This window comes from Solea senegalensis, linkage group LG4 (assembly GCF_019176455.1).
Source record: "Solea senegalensis isolate Sse05_10M linkage group LG4, IFAPA_SoseM_1, whole genome shotgun sequence".
Classification (NCBI taxonomy): domain Eukaryota; kingdom Metazoa; phylum Chordata; class Actinopteri; order Pleuronectiformes; family Soleidae; genus Solea; species Solea senegalensis.
Genome location: NC_058024.1, coordinates 15,241,368 through 15,259,977, shown reverse-complemented (window position 1 = coordinate 15,259,977; position 18,610 = coordinate 15,241,368). Strand labels below are relative to the sequence as shown.

The 18,610-nt window shown below is 40.3% G+C and overlaps 1 protein-coding gene across 1 annotated transcript in view; it reads left to right on the top strand.

Annotated features, from left to right (window-relative positions):
- Positions 1-18,610, top strand: part of grip2b (glutamate receptor interacting protein 2b) — a 160,050-nt gene that overhangs the window by 9,521 nt on the left and 131,919 nt on the right. The gene's annotated exons all lie outside the window — the stretch shown is intronic.

The window sequence follows — 18,610 nt, the reverse complement described above, 5'->3', positions numbered from 1 at the left end:
AGGCCCCCCTTTTCTTCCCCCATTTTCAGGCTGCTTTGATTTCCTCTTTCCTTTTTCTGTCGTCTCCCTTTTGTTGTCTTTCGACCTTCTCATCTCTATTTCCTTATCTCATCAGGCATCATTCACCTTAGATCTTTACCCTTTGCCTCTGTAGTTCCTTTACTTTGTTTCTTGGTTTCTCATGACTGTGTACTTCCTGCCTCCCTGCTTGTTCCCTCCTCTCCTTTGTACTTCTACTCATTTAATTCCTGTCATTTACATCTCCCCGATCGCTGTGATAACCTTATCACTGTATTATAATGACTCCTCTGCCCACAGCAGAGAGCAGCTGTTTTGCCACTTTTATATATAATCTAATTTTAGGAATTTGAGAAAACGTCCAGTTGAAGCCTCAGTAAATGCATCAAATGAGGTCCAATGATATTGTACTGATACTGTCATTCACCCTTATACACTGTATAATCAGTGCTTTTACTATATTATAATTTTCTCCTTCAAATCCTCGGCGATACTTTTTCTTCTGTTTCTTCTGCAATGTTGCTTTGGCTGTGCCTTTAGTCGTAACTGGGAAACATTTTTGTCACACACATCAGTCCTCTATTACTCCACCGGTTGTTTTGCCCCCAAGAATTGTGATATTTCTAGGACCCTATTGTAACTGAAGGAGTTATTGTTTTTGTTATTAACAGGGTTAACAGGGTCAGCTACTGTAAATGATTCAGTTATCGTGATACGATAACCCAGCCCTGCTTTATAACATTGGTTACCAAACCCACCTGACACCTACATTTAAACAATTTTCAAACAATTTAAACAATTTCCCCTTGGGGATGAATAAAGTATTTCTATTCTATTCTGTTTTATTGGTATTATGTAGTCTGCCTGCAGCAATACTCTTTTTGAGTAATGTTATGTCACAACCAATCGTATCTCTTTTCTCCAGTGTCTGTACAAACTGAGCACTATATCTTTTGTCATGGTTGTAAGTATCAAGATTTGTTATATTTGAGATAGACCACAGTAGATTGTTTTCCACCTTGCAGACCCACACGTATACTGAGTTGATGTAACAGTGCAACTGACCCACTGTCTGCCTCTGCCTCGGTCTTGATTAAAGTCTGTTGTGCTTGTCCTGGGCTGATTGCTTTCTGAGGCAATCCTCTGAGTGACTGAGCTGCACACCTCTGAGCCTTGAAAGCAATTGCATTTTTTTTTGGGGGGGGGGGTTATGATCCGTGGTCCCATAAACCCTGTTTGAGGTGTTAAAAAAAAATTAAAGACACACATTCCCACATTTATTTCTTGGAAATAAATATAAAACAGAATTGTTTTTGTCCTGTGTCAAATGTAGCTCTGCTCCTAAAGAGCCTCAGAATAATTGTTTTGACAGAGCGACAATGGCATGTCATATTTTAAGGAAGTCTTCTTATCAAGGGCCTTCTTTTTTTTCACCGTGGTCCCAAATTTCCATCCATCCATCCATTTTCTACGGCTTTATCCTCCACAGGAGGGTCGCAGGGGGTGCTTTGCCAATCTCCACTGACATAGGGCTGTGGGGGGGTACACGCTGGACGGTTCACCAGTCCATCACAGGGCCACATATAGAAACAAACAACTATTCAACCATTCACTCTTACTCTCACGGTCAATTTAAAGTGTCCAATTTACATAATCCCCACATTGCATGTTTTTCGACTGTGGGAGGAAGCTGGAGAACCCAGAGAAAACCCACGCACACATGGGGAGAACATGCAGAAAGGCCTGGAACCTGGGTCCTTCCTTGATAGTGTTTTTAGGGTTAGATATACACCACAACATTAGTCTTTATTTTACCATCCAGCTGTTAACACTCAGGTCACTACATACAGCAGTCACTCTCTGCAGCTGCCTTCTTTTTGCCACAGGCTGTCCTTCTCATCAGCTGGCTATGTTTTCCTTCTCTTTATTTGGTGTATGTTAATACACTGGCAACATTAGCATCAATTCTGAATAAAGTGAGTCATTTATTATTTTTGCTCTCCTACAGACACACCCTTTCCTTTTCCTTTCTTAATTTTTCCCCCCAATCCACATTATTTTCATCATCAATAGTCTCCTTATGACTTCTTTAAATGATTTCGCTCATGCCCTCTGACTTACCTTGATGGAAACTGTGATGGCCTCTGGGTCTGTATTTTGGGTTAGTCCTCTATCTGTTTCAGGTTGCCTGTTTGCCTAATCATGGAATTGAACTGGCCGCTGCCTCCAAGCTCCTTTGCGACCTTCCCTACACCTAGAGTTGTTCCGATTCCAATACCGGTATCAGAAATGCCTCCGATAATGCCGAAAATGTGGGCATCGGTATCGGTGAGTACTGGAGTCCATTCACCGATCCGATACCACGTAATTTATTAGCGCTCCGTTAGCTCTGACACGGTTCTTCTTCGCCGCTCCTGAAACAGTTGCGCTGTGCTGTTTTAGAGGTGTGAAGAAGAACTGATCACCCGACACCTGTAGACAAGGAGCTAACGTTAGCTCGTCATGTCGGCGGTTTGGCAGTATTTACCAGTTTGCTCCGTAAGCGTTGTTAGCCGTGCTAGCTCCGTTAGCACGTCTACAGTCAAACTGGAGCGGCCCGTTTATTAATCGAAAAGAGCAGCGCTACAGCTAACCAGCGTACCTGTGTCCTGCATATGTATGCCTCTGTTTTTAAAGTTTAGCGTTACTTCAGAGACTCATTGTAACGATCTGGAGTCATGTAAAAATGATGTCACGCGCAGGCGTAGTATGATATATATATTTTTATATACACACTGGTATCGGTATTGGTACTCTGTATCGGCCGATACCCACAGCACAAATATCGGAATCGGTATCGGGAGGGAAAAAATGGTATCGGAACATCTCTACCTACACCAACACTTCAATATTTGATGATGCTCTGTAGTTAAGTTTCCTTTACACAGCTGTCTGTTTCTTTATTCGATTTACATTTAGTTGAATAAATACTGTGTTTATGTGTATCCCTGCATGCCAGTTTCCTCACTTGTTTGTTTGTGGTCACAGCCAGACCTCAACAACACTTCGACTTCAATGACTGACTAAAGTGACAACAGTCCTTCACCTGCTTTGAAGTGCACTTGGGACAGTGTAGAGTCCAATTAGATGGCTGTAGCCCAATGGATGCTATTATAATACATTTTCCCTACATTGGTGGTGGCCCCGTGGCCCACTGATAGACCAGTCCATCTGCCATTTTTAGTATTTGCCAGATTGCCGGTCTGGGCATAGTGCAGTCTGACAGGGCTGTTAAAGTCAGAGCTTCACTCTGTCACCAAGGTCATCAACTTACAAATCTCATATCTTGTCTGCTTTTGTCTGAGCTTTTCCTTTGTCCTTTCACATTAAGACATGATAAAACATGACAGATTAGAAGCCAGAGACACAGGACAAATGAAATGGAAGGGGTTGCATGTTTAGAAGGTAGGCCACAAGGTTTGGTTCTGTTAATCAGACTTTATTCAATCTTATTTTTGTGAATTCTCTCTTTCATTTTCATTTAGTGAATTCTCCCCTTTTCATTTTAACACACAGATATATAATATAACCCTGCCTCCCCCTGTCTTTTTACTGCATATGTGCACAACAAACACCCAGTGCTCTTTGTCCAGAACTTTCAGTCCTGTCCCTTTTTGTATCTGTGTGCATTTCAGTCTATCTGTGTGTCTGCTGGCAGAAGCAACCATTTGTTCTGAGCAGGGTGCTTCATTCATTCGCTCTATATGCCCAGTTCAAATTGTTGAATGCCCTCTTATACTGCAAACGTACTCTGTGTACTTTCCCTGTTTCACAACAATTTCCTGCCACTTCCTCACTGCTTTTATTGAGTGGCATCTATACTATCTTCCTGCTCTGCTCCTCCCCTCTTCTGTCATGTGCTGCTTCTACATCCTACAATTATCTGATAAAGCTTTTGTTCTGTTGTAAGATATGAATGTGCCTCGACTGCTCCACCATATCCTTGTAACAATAAATGCTCTAGTTATTTGATGTTGACATGTTAAATGCATGTTATTTGATGAGTTACTCTTTATGATAGATGTTGACATAGGTCTATGAGTATGGAGTACACCATAATCTTTACTGACTCACGGTAATGATTACTGACATGGCACATGGGCTACTGCAAGGGCTACGTTTTGTTTCAGGTGATGCTCTGATGTCTCCGTTGTTCTGCTATTGTCATGTAAACCCCCTGCAGTTCAATTATCCCTGGTGAGGAACATTACCAGGCTCCAACAACCACCAATTACAATGACGAAAACAAAGCCTGCACATTAAGTGAGTCAAATAGAAAGCACAAAAAGTATACTTTCTACTTCACTAATAAAATATTTTTGAACTGTTCAGACTTTCACTGATTTGTAAACTGATCCACAGCATAGTTTATAAAAGAAACATTTGTTGAATGAGAAGACCTGTGTGTGAAGACCTGCCATTATACAGGATCCTGCTGCAAGATCCACGACTTAAGGCAGAGCTCTGCAGTATCACAGAGGATAAGAGAATTATGTGTGTGTGTGTGTGTGTGTGTGTGGGCTGGTTGTGGGGTAATGGTGGGGGAGAGTACAGTGCCAGAGTGAGCCAGGCAGACATGGTGAAAAATTACTGAGCTCAAGATGAGAAAAAAGAAAGTTGTCTGAGTGTGAAAAGGCAAAGGGAAAAAAAAAACCTAATTGAATTTTTAAAGTGTTACTTTTACTGATCTCATAGCAGAGTAACACAACTGCTTTTTAATTTCAGTGGGTCCATTGCATTACATCAGCTGCATTCTCCCATAATGAAAGGAATACATCCAACAACAAAAACTATGAAATGAAAAGAAAACACCCAACAAGATAATAATACAGACTTATCGGGAAAGATAAGGGAAACGCAGGCTTATCTCGGCTCTTTGTGTCCCTGAGCAGCTACCATCGAGATCTCAGACTGTGACCAGGGACTTTCACTGAAGCTGGGAATGACTGCAGCAAGAGTCAAGTATAAGAGCAGCTTACAGTTATGATGGATTGATTTTAATGAGTAGGCAACAGTACAACCCAAACACACATCTCAAACAACATTAAACAACTTAAATCCCCTTCTTTACAGTTTCTCAGAAATATTTCAAGTGTTTCCAGCTTTTTTGTGGCATCAGATGTGAGCAGTAGCCGCAACTAAAGGTCCGAGATATCGCACTGAAAGTTTAACGTGTTTTTTAACTAACTGTTCAGCCAAAAACCCTTGACATCCATATTCACATTAACATGTTAACTTAATCTGTCGTCTGACCCTGTCAAGTACAATATAGAGGACACTTAGAGCAGAGGTATAGTGACAAAAGCAAAAGGCAATGCAGAATGCACATGATGCCAGTAGATACTATTAAAGTCATCCAGTTGTAGAGGATTCATGGGCCTGCTTCCTGATTTTTTTTGTAAATCCCTATGTCTGTTACAAAGTGACACTGACACATGGGTCATTTTCTGTCTACCTAATTATATGGTGTGTAGGGTGTGTACTATGTCAGGTGCTATTGGGAAGGTGCTATCATCTACATTAGATGATGGATAATACACTATGATTCCAGCAGTAACATGCCCAGAGATCTGGAGAACTCAAGATAAGAAACTGAATGTTTAAAAAAAAAAAAAAAAAAAATTGGGCTTTTTAATTGAATACATTTTGTCATGTGTGTGACCGATTCTGTTGAGTGTGCAAATCACACATTTTCCAACCAAGCCATGTGGATTATCTTTTTGTATCCATAAATATCCTCAAAATGTGTTTGAAATTTGTTTATCTCAGCAGTTGTAAAGAAGCACTCTTACCATCCGGGATGAGAAAAGCATCTATTTGTGTGACTGCCACTCTGTGATAATGTTATTACTGTATGTGTGTGTGTGGCCCCTTCTGGTCTCCGGTTTCAGCCGGCTGACCTACAGACAGGTCAACTCCACTGAGAGTTATGCCTTTTGGCATTTTCTGCAATTCTGTGCACATGTGTACTGTACATGATTGCCTCTAGTCTCTGTCTGCTGCACGTTAGTGCAAACCTTTTTTTTTCTCCATGTTCCACTCTTGACTTTAGAACAAAACATTGACACAGCATCAAGATGCCATGTGCCCTGCATCACATTTGACTTTGCCATCCATTTGGGGTGTAACAGTTTGCATTAGTGTGCTTGTCCCTTCAGAACATTGGGGTTCAGGTCACACAAACGCAAACTTTACCCGATGGTGCAGTACAATAAGATTTTCATTCTCCTCCTTTTTAAGAAAACTAACTACTCACCCAAACCATTGGAGTTGCGGTTATTACAGTCATTTCGAGTTTAAAAACAAACCATAAACGAAAGAAAAACATGAAGATGGGTACACCTTTGTAACTGGGGGATTGCTGGTTTGAATCCTGACAGGTGAAGGGCTGGGCTACCTCTGACCAATTTATATTGCTCCCATTGATTGGGATAACTGAACACTCTGGCTGGCTGACCCCAGCCACATCCAGTGTATAGTGCTGGTCCCAAGCTTCCCAAAAAGGTCCCAATAAGTTCTGCGTCACCGAGGGCATCCGGCATTAAAACCAAAAACCAGAAACAAATACCTCTTCTAAATAAAATTACCACTGAAAAAGCAGGTGATCGCCTGTGATAGCATAACACACGCCAACAGCGTCACCTCGTAGCACAGCACATACACCATGTTGCATATGTGTGTATATAAAGTGTGTATTTGTTTAAATGAAGTCTATAAAAGGCAGAATGAATGTTGTTTGAAGCTGGCTGTTATTAGTTTGGCTTAACTGCTTATGCAGATTTCAGTCAGTTTCTTTATCTGTTTTCTGTTAATTGCACACCCACATGCAGCTTATAACTCAATTATAGGCTAAACAGAGTACTATGAGAAGGAGGGACACAGTAGTGCACCGTAGTGCACATATTCACACACACACACACATGCACACATGCACCACCGGCCCCCCTGCACGGCGATCTGGCTGCCTCTCCTAGACTCTCATTCATGCCAAACTAATAATGTATTTTCCATGGTATTAAATGTGAAATGAGGGTGTGTGTGTCACTGTGTATTTATTTCCTCGTGTTTTTGTAAGACTGAATTGTGTTAGGGCTTACGTTTTCTCAAAATGGCAAGTCCATGACCAAATATTTGCTGTGATTCCAGAAATGCTGAAAGCCTAATACCAGTGTACTTACTTGCATATTAACACCCTGGTAACCACTCTGAACTCAGTTAAATGCTACATGTAGCTTGATCCACTTACACGACATGCCTGCCAAAAGCAGAAGTGGAATTAGCAGGACTGCAATTACTTTACAGGAGAAGGTTGGGGCATAGGGTTGTCACTCTTTCCAAAGTTTGAAGAAATTTATAATGATGTTTGATTAAATAGTTTGGATAAATTCAAACATAGAACCGATAGTTAAGGCAAAGGGTCCAAAAATATCAATTTATAATATGCCAGAGACACAAGTTTGTCAGTGTCTTTTTATTTACTATTATATATTACCCGTGTATTAGGACGCTCAGAGCACACAGATGTCCCTGACACACACGGATATTTGATATTTATGAGCCAGCGTACATGGAGTAAGAATATATAGGTCAAGATATTACTGGGTAATATACTGTAGGTGTAGGTTTGCAAGATGCTGTTGCTGCTTTTGACAGTGTCGATGATATGGTAGGAAACATGCGCACCCTCTGCGGGACTTGAAGGGTTACTGCTTAGTGCTTAAATAGGTGCTAATGAGATGGCAGCATACATCGAGCAGGTAATTACAGTTCCAATGTGAACTCTACATACTACGCTTGGAATAAATATCCCGTTGCAAATAAAAAGGTATATGTATGTATATGTTGTAAATGAAGATGCACTTCACGTTTCCAATATTGCAGATATGTGTGCAGCCATCTTCATTTCAAGGCAGAGTCTTTGAAGTAGTGATTGTGGAGTAAAGTTGCAGTATCAAACTCAAGCCGATACATGTCTCCACTGCGGCACATATGGTCAAACCAGCTTGAAGTGCAAGCTTACTATGCAAATGAGGAACAGCTCCAACCACAACTTCCTATGGACAAATTCTCCAGACACACTCCGACAGTGATCTTCAGACTAAACCAGCTGGTCTGTGACGTGACGTGTGTATGGATGGAAGCAGGGAAGTATAGCTTTCATGCTTGCTGCAGGTGATAGTGTGACACTGTGTAATATAGATTCAGAACAAGGGGCGAGAGTGTTGGTACACACAGCTGATGGGTTGGGGTGGAGTGTACAGCATGTGTTGTAACATTTCTGTGTTTGTATCCTTGTATAAGTTACCTCTTTAAGACCTTTTCTGTCATAAACACTGACTTGTGGCATGATCTCAGTCGGAGGAACTGAGTAAATGTAGGGCTAAGATCTGAGTTGTGATTAAGTTAAGCTTGGGGTCAGGCATGAACGGTTTATGGAGGTTAGGGATTGTTTAGACTTTCCAAATGAATGGAAGTCCTTGGAAGAATAGCTGTGCAAACCAGTGTGTGTAGCTGCCAGGACTAACCTGTCAGCACCCTGTCAGCTCCTCTCTCCACATCTCACATGTTTAGCTGAAGGGTTATGTCTCTGTCCCATCCAGCAGTTTCAGCGCATAGAGGACAAAGTATTTCAAACCCCAACCTCAAAACATCATATTAAACCTTTAAAATGCCACTGAATCTCTCCCGTAGACCACAGAAGCAATTGTATGTCCCTTTAGAGGCATGTGGCCTTTGTGTCTTAAATGTATTACTCATGAGATGACAGTCAGTGCTACTATGGTACATGTAGACGTCACACACTTCATGCTTGCCTCTATTTTAAGTAGAACACCTTTGAGGCACAAACACCAATACATACTTTTGATATTTAGTTCACCAGAAATGTTCCCTATGTACAAGGCTGTCATATTAAAGTACTCACACTGTTTACCATATACATTTGAAGTATTAGTAGAGGAAGGACCAACTTATTGGTAGTATTACTAATTTTCAGTATTTGTATAAAGATTTTTTTGACATTATTGATCAACAATTCCATAAAAAGTGATCTGAGAGATAGGTAGAATTCTGCATCTTGTCAAGATTCTGTTTCCAGCCTCGGGGAAATCTGGCCTGTGATGGGAGAATTTGACCGATCACAGGGCAGCTGAGGGAGAAATTGAGCATCTACTGGCTGTTATACTAAGCAGCTGCATGCATACATCCCTTTAGTTAAACAGGTTGCTATTCCAGCATTGGCAACAACTGCAGAGCATCTCATAGAGGGAGATAATTCCTTGGCTCATCTGTTATGTATAAAGTGTTTACATCTATCCATGTGTCACAGAGGAGAAACAAAATCTGAGCTGTCAAAGAAAGTTTCTTGTTTTAACGCGATAGATTTTGCATCATAACGACATCGGTTTCTACCAAAGGTAGATTGATGATGTTTACATCAGGGAGGGCTGAGTTCGAAGGTGGAGAGGCTCTGTTTGCTCTGAGGATCACAGCTGCAACAGGAACTCTCATTCCACATAATCTCAGTTCATTCCTCTTGTTGCTGGAACACATACAAAGCCTCTCTAGTGGCACACTGGTATGAGTGAGTAGATGACATCTGATTATTCTGATCACTGCACACGTTTACAGTATAATTGTGTGCACTTCACTGCGATGCGCTGTCGTGCCCAGCTGAAGGATTCAGACTACCTACTGTCTGCCGTCCCTTAGTGTCTTCAACAGGCAGATGATGTAGTCTGAGACAGTGCGTCACTACTGCAGCAAAGTGCACAAAATTATACACAAAAACTATCTGAATATAACATGAAAACAATCTCGTTTTGACGTGAAAACCGTCCTGCTATAACGAGAAATGGCTCTGATTTCTTTTCTCTCCTCTGTGGCAGTTGTACTTCTCAGTCATTAACATGACATTTCACGATGAAGCTTCAAAAATGTCTCAATTAACCACAACAGCAATTTATTAGTCAGACATACTGGCAGCTACACAGTGCACACAGCCACACACAGAGGTGAGAGTGTCAGACACAATTCTGAATCTTGAATGACTTTGATTTTATAATTGAACACACATCCAATCATTAATTGTCACTAATAGGAAATGCACGTGTCCTGTTGGTTGCTGTTGCTTTAATGACAGAGACGGTCAGACTCTGTGCGTGTGTGTGTAAGGAGACAGTTATGTGGGAGACGTGTCTGCATTTGTAACCGCTTTATTTGTGTTTTGTGTCAACTTTGTTTTAGTTCAGTTCCCTGTCTGCTCTGCATTCACTGTCACAGCGCACCTGTCTCCTGAAGCACTATTCATTTATTTATTCATTTATTTTGGTCCATCAATGATATTTGATGCTGTGGCGCATTGAGACATTTATATACCAACAAAACTACATGAATCTGTGATCAGATTATATTTTCTATTAATCCAACTCATGCAATCATGTCACATCTAGAAGTTCATATTATTTTGCCATGGGGCTTCATAATCTTTTTTTTATAGCCATCAATAAATTCTGCTGTTTGCAAAAACAAAAAAAGGGGCTCGTTATGTAGCGTTCACAATACCATGTTAAACATGACCAAACGTTTCAGTCAGGCCACAGGAAATGATTGGGTGGTGTCTGGTGAACCCTGCCTGTATGCTCTAGTCTTCACAACACAAGTGAAACAGAGATAGTAGCCAAAAGTAGGACTGGCCAATAATAACAATATATTTTGAGATATGTCTATAAAATAGCAATATCTGCACACTCTTGTGTTCACTGTGAGTTTTAATACTGTTTGCTGCTCTGTAGTAAATCTTTATACACGGTGAGCAATGGTTTTGTGAAGAAACTTGTGACATTACATATAATTGCTATGTACGTTTAGCCTCAGATGTGTGACCTATTCCTCACTTGATCAAGTTGTTATTGTTATCTGTCCATAAATGTAAGTTTTATTATATAACTATAATTGTAATTATTGATATTGACACACTTTGGCCAGATGGAAACATGCCAGAAAAGTTCAGCCAACCATGTAAGTGTTTCAGGGCAGAGCGTTGACAAAAGGTGGGATGTATTTGTTGCATTTGACAATGTAGACTCGGCTATTTCTAGCCCACATGTCTTCCCACACCTACAAAAAGAAGGAAAAAAGTGCTGGACCTAAAAAAGATAAGAGTAGATTATAACAGGAGTGATCAAAACAGCCAGAGAAAACAAATGCAGTATCAAGAGGTGGGGAATGGAAAAGCTTTAGAGGGATGACAAAAAGAAGATAAAGGTGGAGGAGAGTAGAGGGAGTGCAGAGAGAGAGAGAGAGTCTTGGATAAACAGCAGCCAATCCAATTTCATCTGGACTTCAAAGACTCAGAACAACAGCAATGGGACTAAAAAGAGCTGGTCACCTCCACCTGGACACGAACACTGTCGGCTATTTGCAGCTTTTATCCACAGCGACTTACCACCAGTCTCCATTATAGCTGTTAGCCATGGCTGCACCTGATTCTTTTGAAATCCACTAGAGCTCCTTTGACCAGTGAAAGCATGATCAAATAATTACATGGGTTTGGTTCACTCAAAGGTAAAGTGTTCTTTCTGTTGTGCATTGAAATGCTCCAAAGGTTCTTCAAAACAAAATGTATTCTGCAGGAATTTAGTGAAGTCAATGAGAATTGATCTGTATCGACTGACAGTTACTCTACATGAAATGTGTTGTGATAACATGTAACTAAAATTGTGCAATCAAACCCTGAAACCTTTGTCAAGTAATGCTCACATATGTAATTACATTTTCTGTATTTCATCATTTTTGTGAAGAGTCAGCTTGTGTTGTATTTAACATTGTGAAACACCTTCAGAATCTTTGAGGCTGCAGTGACTTGTAATAGGGACGTGCAATAATGTGCAATAACTAACTTTATGCTAGGGCTGCGATGATAAATTGGTTGTGACTTTTCAAATAATCAAAAATAAGCTGTTTGATTTGTTTAGCTTCTTAAATGAGAACATTGTCTGGGTTCTCTGCTCATATAAATTGAATAATTTTGGTTTGTGGACAAAACAAAACGAAACAAGACGTTTGATAACATCATCATTTCAAGGTTTGGGAAAAACTGATTAACATGATCAACATTGGCATTTTATGGACCAAACATCTAATTGAATAATCACGAAAATAATTGCCAGATTAACAGATTAAGAGAGTGATTGTTAGTTGCAGCCATGTCTTGAATGCCTTTGCACTATATAATATGACTATATAATATTTAAGCCTGATGTGATTTGTGATCTGAACTGCAATCACTCTTTGAACTGGATTTGAACAATGTGGCAGGTAATCTGAACATAGCCTTATCTGTCAGCAGCTGTTCCAGTCAGTGGTTTAGACTCTTACAATCAGACTTGGCAAGTTCGAGAACTGTAGTTATGTTAAATAGACACCAGTGAAGTCAGTAAAACATGTTGATCAACTCCAACATTACGTGAGTAAACTTCAGTACAAAGTCTGTTTGTTACAGCCCAATGTCACCTGTGAATCCAGGGCTCACAATATAGGCCTTTAACTCAACAGAAAAAAATTAACCAACTGGCTGAGGAACTAAGATCATAATAGTTAAGGATCATCAACTCACTTCAGATAGACGTGGTTGTAATTACTATGTCAACATGGTGACAGCATCACAGTTGGTCTGATCCCATTGTAACATGATCCGTGTAGCTATCTGTGCAGTAGCAGGTGATAAAAATCTGTTTTTTTTTGTTTTTTTTCATCATCATATTTAGAGATAACAATTTGTGATGCTTTAGTCCTTTGACTGTATTGTTTGAACTAAGCTTTGATAAACCAGCCTTTGCGCCCTTTGTCTAATTTTTCAATGACATTTCTCACATCTATCATATAAAAGAGCAAAGGCGGGGTATAACCTGGACAGATCGCCAGTCCATCAAAGGGCCACATGAGGTCAAACAACCATACACTCTCACACTCACACCTATGGTGATTTTAGAGCATCATATTCCGATTGCTGATTACAGTAAATAGAGGTGTGCTAACCACACCTTGGTGATATCTAAACTACATTAAGGTATAATGATTAAAGTATAACAAAAAGAATAATGCCACAATTGGGTGTACTTACATTTGATACAACGATCGACATGCCATTACTCTGTTCCTTCCTCAGAAACAGAGTCACATCTAATGGCATTCATTTTCAATTCTCTTCTCTCTGGGTTTTCCTTTCCTCATGGGATCCTGCAAAAGCACAAGCCTGGCTTGTCCCCTTGTTGATTCGTGCAACTGATGAAACACCAACTGTTTAGCGTTTTGATGAAATACACAAGTGCTGATGTAACTAACGTAACCTCACTGTGACGGCTGGATGAGGAAGCCGTGTTTTGCCTTCCAGGAGTTGTTCCCAAAGGAGTGACATCACATGAAAACAATGAATTAGCCCTTGGAGTATCAGAACTCAGCTCGTCTTGATAGTGGTGGTTGAGGTTGTGAGGGTGAATGAGCAGTCACAGATGAGTTTTACTTAACGAGCAGCGTGTCTGTATCTCAAACTAGAATACTACACCAGTAGTAGTATGTCGTACATATGCATTTATGCTTTATGCACAGACTGTCTTTTGCAGATGTGATAGATAACACAGTTCAAAAAAGATGACATAATGTCAACAAGTTTCTTGAAGACATTTTTTTAAGGAAATACACTAAATTAAACCAATACATCATCAAAAACATGGCAGCATTTCCCATGTTATTTCCTGTGCAGCATGTTGTCATGCCCACGCATGGTTTAAGGACGAGACATTTAGTCGTTGGCTCCTACTGGTGCGAGTGTGTGAGCAATAATCTGGTACAGAGCTACAACAACATAGATACAGGGTCACTGACTTATTTTCAGGTCTCTGTATTCAGTTAATTGGGTTGATAGTAATGACAGAATTAGGTTCTGCCTCATTAGTGCAGGTTTTGGTCTCCACAAGGACTTCTGGGCCTGACAATGGCTAGAAAAGGTCCTAAGAAGGTAAAACAAGTGCAATGCTTGGATATTAAATGATATGTTGTCACATTGCTTTTATTTGAAGTGGCAATTGTGTCAATAGCTTCAAATGATGATGAAAAAACAAACAAACACTCATGCACTTTCCCTCTGGGGGCCACTCTTATATTGCATTTATGGTATTTATCCTGTATTTATAAATCAAACTTAATCTTACTTGTAATCCCAAAACCAAGTCTGCACACACTCACATGCTGTGATCCGTATCTTGTTATTTGTAGTGTCTTTGTGCTTCTTTGCTTTTATCTTCTGTGTTTTGCTTAATCTGTATTTGTTGGTCTCTGATCCCCGCAAAGCACTTTCTGACAAACCTGTTTGATAGAGGCACTTTCAAAATAAATTGAGTTTGGCTCGCTGAAGACACCAAGTAAAGGAGAGTGAGAGTCTGAAGAAGATATGTAGTATGAGGACTGAAGGAGGAAAGATAAAACCATAGATCAGATCACCAGGAGAAGAATGATGAAGGGAGAGAGGAAAGGAGATAAGGAAAGTACACGGACAGCACTGTAGACAGAGAATAGGGAAGGCTATTTCATTTTATTATACTTCTCTTAGTCCTCTCAAACTGCATCCAAGTCTGATGAATGTCTGATCTGCTGTGTCTCGTGCTCCTCTGTTGTTCAACATGCGTGTTGCTGCTGCAGAGCAGCAGCTATGTTTTACAGAGGATTTACCTGTGGAAATTGCAAGTTCGGTTACAATTGCTCCATGGATCGGCATGTTTGCAATTTATACGTTGTATTCAGCTGCATTTACCCACAAACTAGTACGACCAACAGTGCTGTTGCAACAGTGTCACTGCCAGAAACGCCTTTGGTAAACAGAGTTCGAGCTACATGTTGAAAAGAGTCTATCGCTTATAAATGGGCTATATAACCAAGCAACGTACCTGATGCGTCTGCAGAATACAAACTGTCAGGTGAAGAGGTCATTATATGCCTCCAGAACACGTCTTCTGATCGGCGGATGGATGCAGCGGCGGAGCGTCTTCTTATCGTCATCCCATATAAGCCGTTGTTTTCTCGGCATAGCCTAGTTGCTCACTCAAATTGGAAATGTTCAAATACTGAACAATGGTATATCACCACCCAGAGAACAGCAAACAGCAAGATATCCCACAAAAGTCTGACCAATCACAAAACTGTTTACAAGTACGTAGCGTTGTTTACAAGTACGTAAGCACAGGCCATATTGGCCATGTGCATGGTACTACAGTGTGCACTCAGTTATGAGATCATCATTACAAGTTCACATCTTGCTTTGAAAACTCAGTGTTATGGTGACTGCTCACACAGGTATAAGGCAGCTCCACCTGCATTTGCAATACTGAAACTCACATCTGTGGGCACTTAGACTTTTCCAGTCCCAACTGCTCCAGTGGAGCTGATCAGTAGCTGACAGTGTGGGAGACTGCAGCAGGACCAGTCAGCTCCCTGGTCTGCTGTGACTGTAAAGGCAGATGACGCAAGAAGAAAATGTTTTGATTATATTGGGCAATTTATTAGGACTCAAGCAAAAGCTTCAGATGCCACATGTTGTTGAAGTCATGCTGAAAATAATCGTTACGTCATCCATCCATCCATACCTCCAACAAGCACAGTCAATGTACTTCAAACAAAGACTTTGTTACAGTGAAGAATATCTCATTGCCTGTTGGTGTTGCTGTGTTGCCTTTTGCTGCAGGGATCCAGTTTCCTAGTTCGGGGCTAGTTCCTTAAAGAGAGATTAAGAGATAATAAAAACAAGTTAGGTATTTCAGGTAAAGGATGAATAACTAATTGCCAAGTAGTTAGTTTAAAATGGTCACTTGTTGGTGGTGGTTATCTCATACTGAAACACTGCTCTTCCTGTCAGTGGGGACAGTTGAGCCAATAAACTGTAATAAAATAGTTAATAAATCAACCATTTGTCACTACCTGACACAAACAAGCTTGTGTGCTCTTACACAGAGCCTGGTTGGTTTTTATGTCATTGTTGTCGGCTTTTTAAAGAGGAGTGTTTCTTTGGTCTAGAACCTGATTTCATTGAGATGTGCATTCTGTACACTTTGTTCTCAGCTTGAATGAAAGGGCTTTGTGTTTGACTCCAGTCCAGAGTGTGTGATGCTCTTGCTTTGTGGCTTCTATCTGAGGGCACTGTATTTTCAATGCGCTCAATTTGTTCGCAACTCATCCACTGCATGTCCACTTTCACTTGCTACCATGTTCCTGTCCACATGGAAAAAAAAATGGTATAGTATAGTTTTTTCTGTAAATTGGCATTTCATCCACACAGAAATGTCATTTTGGGTGGTATTTTTTTAAAAAACGGCAAAGAGCGTCAAAATCTCAAAATGGTACCCTTGTGTTTTCATGTAACTGGTAATTGGGAAAACAATGATGTCATTGTCCCACCTCTCTAGTGCTGGCATTCAATCATTGGAGATTGATTGGCAGTATTGACAACTACCTTCGATGAAAAGTAAGCCTGCAAAGATGCTAGATATCACTAGAGCATGTCAGGTCCTCAGCAAGTAGGAGATAACAAACCCTATTTTCACAGACACTGTTGCAACTTGAATGAACAGTGCAGATTACTGATACACGGTCAGCTGCACTGCACATTCGCAGCTCATTCTTGTCTGTGACTCAGTGCTGTGTGGTTACAGTGCTTCTCTCTCTCTCCATCTCTTTGCTGCCGGCTCTCCGCCCGCAGTAAATGGAGCTAAATGAAGCTCATTCGTGCGGCAGGATTGTATATTTCCTTCTCAGAAAGTAGTTAGGGTTATGCCTGAAAGGTGCTAGATTTGCTGTTGCTTTTTGTAAAAAAAAAAAAAAAAGTCATTAGACATCTGAAAGGTCACTAAATAGTCACCAAGTTGGCAACGCTGTTTTTTGGTCTGTTTGCTTTATATTAACTTTTATTTGTTTCCTTTAATTTCCTTTCTGTCTCTGTGAGTTTATACATTGTATTGTGTACGACATCTTCTTCGCAGTGCAGAGTCACTTACAGGACGGGCATTATGTACTACAGAGTCGTTTTGGGTTGATTTCGTGTGTATGGAGACATTTCCTGAAATGATGTAGTGTTTATGTTTACTCATTCATAATGACAAAGGAAAATGATTGTTTATGTTCATGTTGTTTATGTTTCATTCCATTTACATGTGGATTGGGCGTTCATCACACAATTCCTTGCCCTAATATTTGCTGAATCTTGTATTTGGCTCTAGATGGGAACCATAATTTACAAAATGAATGTCACGATGTATTGAAGAAGAACGTAGACTCTTTAGGAAAATGTTTACTGCAGTTATAAATGAAGTGACAAGTTGGATAATTTACTCCTTGACTTACATACAAGCACATTCTTTTGTGTAACCATTTACAGAGTCACCCCTGATTTTTATAGTTTTACATTCCAGAATTTGAGGTTTATAGTTGCATTGACGTGGATGGTTGTTTGTCTCTATGTGGCCCCGTGATGGTCCAGGGTGCACACTGCCTTTTTCCCTATGTAAACTGGCATTGGTACCAGCGCCCCCCACGACCCTCCTGTGTAGAATAAAGAAGATGAATGAATGAATTAGTTGCAGTGATGCATATAAAACTTGCATAGAGAGAGTAGTAGTATTTTTCTTCCACCACTCAAAGTGTCAGCTTTGCAAGCAAGACTACCCTTAAGCATATTAACGCAAATGATTAATCTGGGGGATTTGGTTGCAGCTTCTTCCAGGAAATGTTCCTTCTGGGCCTGCGTCTTCGGCCCATATGTTTGATCATCTGTTCCATTGCTGGTGTCAGATGAGCCATTAGCATATAGGAACATTAGCATTTGACTCTCTGATATTTGGTTTTGGCAGGATATACAATATTCCTTTCATTTAATTTGATCACAACCAGTCTCCTTAAGATTTCTGACAAATGCTAATGGTATTAGATGAAACTTTGAAATTGAATTTGAATAAACTTGATTTTCCTTTATCATCAGTGTTTGGAATAACGCCGTTTAAAAAAACGGCGTTAAGTAACGGCGTTATTTTTTCAGTAACGGGTTAATCTAACTAATTACTTTTCCCAACGTTACTGCGCGGTTAACGTTACTGGACGTAAAATGCGGTGCGTTACTATGCATTGATTGAATAAACTGTATAATCCCAACTCACCCCTGGCTCACAGCTAGTGAGGAGGCGGGTTAATAACGAGGTAAGCGATTATGATTAACTAAGGCAGAGTCACGTTTCACGCATTCCAGCATACGCGCCACACACACACACCAGCTAAACAGAGAATCGATGAAGCAGCAGAGATGGCGAGTCTGGATTCCGATGTAAAGTTGGCATTTTCATTGTTTGTGGCGAAAAAAATCACTTTTTCAAGTTCATTGTGATCAAAGGCAAGAACATACATGTAATGTGTACATCTACAAAGTTAGTTGCCAAAAACACAGATTATTGAGAGTTTAAATTTATTTAATTAAGAATAAGACTACAGAGCTACAGAACACACTTTTTTGTTGTTT